The 1,586-nt window shown below is 37.1% G+C and overlaps 1 protein-coding gene across 2 annotated transcripts in view; it reads right to left on the reverse strand.

Annotated features, from left to right (window-relative positions):
- NCAM2 (neural cell adhesion molecule 2) overlaps window positions 1–1,586 on the reverse strand; it is a 781,544-nt gene that overhangs the window by 67,041 nt on the left and 712,917 nt on the right. The window lies entirely within an intron of this gene.

Below are 1,586 nucleotides of genomic sequence, written 5' to 3' on the forward strand. Positions count from 1 at the left end.
TCTGGACTCTTGTGATAACCATAATACCCTATCATATATCACTTTTAAATTATTGTCTCCCTCATCTGGTTCAATGCAGTATACATAATTCATCCAGTTTTTATCATACTTACCCCAACCCTGATGTCAGTCCCATTCTACAACAGTGGCACCATACAGTATTTGTCCTTTTGTGACTGAGATATTCACTCAGCATAATGTCCTCCAGGATCACCCATTTTGAATAATATTGCACGAGTTCCTTGTTTTTCAATGCAGCGTAGTACTCCATTGTGCGAATATATCATAGCTTCTCTATCCATTCGCTTGTTGATGGGCACCTGGGTTGTCTCCAACTCCTTGCTATTGTGAACAAAGCCACGATAAACATGGGTGTGCATATATCTGCTTGGATGTCGGTTATGGTCTCTTTAGGGTATATTCCCAGTATTGGAATTGCTGGGTCAAATGGTATCTCTATTTGCAACTTTTTGAGAAAGCACCACACCAATTTTCACAGTGGTTGCACCATTTAACACTTCCACCGACAGTGAATAAGGGTTCTAGTTTCTCCACAATCGCACCAACATTATTATCTCTTGAAGTCTTTATTGCATCTTTCCTATTCCTTCATCTTCTTCTCTTTCTACTAACCTCTGCAATCCTAGTGATTCTCCTTTTTTCTGCTCCAACTCTCCCTTTCCATTTCTCCCTTTAAACATTTATAATTATCTTGCTCAGTTACCCTCCTATTCACACAATATTGGCCTTATTCAATGTTTGCCACTTTTAGGAGTATATCTTAAGGAAATTAGAGCTGAGACATGAACACAGATATATATGCCTATGTTCATAACAGCATTATTCATAATAGCAAGAAAAAACTCAAATACCCATCAACAAGCGAATGGATGGAGAGACTGTATTAAAGTCATGCAATGTAACACCACACAGCACTTAAGAGTAATAAAACATTCCTAAAATACAACAATATATGGGCAATTCTAGAGAACATCATGTTGAGTGAGTCAATTTATTTTGAGATGTAAAAGGAACAGACTAAGCAAAGAAATGATATGGGGAAAATGGAAAAGAAATGTGCCTTGCTACATGAAGATACTGCAAGAGTAGATGTCCAAAAGAGACAAGAATATTCATCCACAGACTGTAGAAAAAGAAGTTCTTCCCTTAGTGGTATTGTTGGGTGTTACTAAGTGGACTACAACTATGAACAATGGATCTGAATATTGCCCTTTCCTGTGACATCTTCATCATCTCTAAGATACTTGAGACCACTTTTATAGTCATTAGGTCAATCCTACTCCTTGAGAATTTTCCTCTCTTTTTATACTTTCCAAGCATAATGTCCATTACCAAGGACTGCAGACTTCTTGTCTCTTAAGCCATTTTATGTTCATAAAATTAACCATTGGTAGTACTTCTGTTACAGAAATTTTATACAATGGTGCAACCACTATGTAAGGCTGTATGGTGCTTTCTCTAAAAGTTGCAAATAGAAGTATCATTTGACCCAGCAATTTCAATATTGGGAATATACCCTAAAGAAGCCAAAACCACCACCCAAGCAGACATATGTACATCTATGT

Source organism: Elephantulus edwardii, unplaced genomic scaffold, assembly GCF_000299155.1.
Source record: "Elephantulus edwardii isolate Elephantulus edwardi_28Jun2011 unplaced genomic scaffold, EleEdw1.0 scaffold00253, whole genome shotgun sequence".
Classification (NCBI taxonomy): domain Eukaryota; kingdom Metazoa; phylum Chordata; class Mammalia; order Macroscelidea; family Macroscelididae; genus Elephantulus; species Elephantulus edwardii.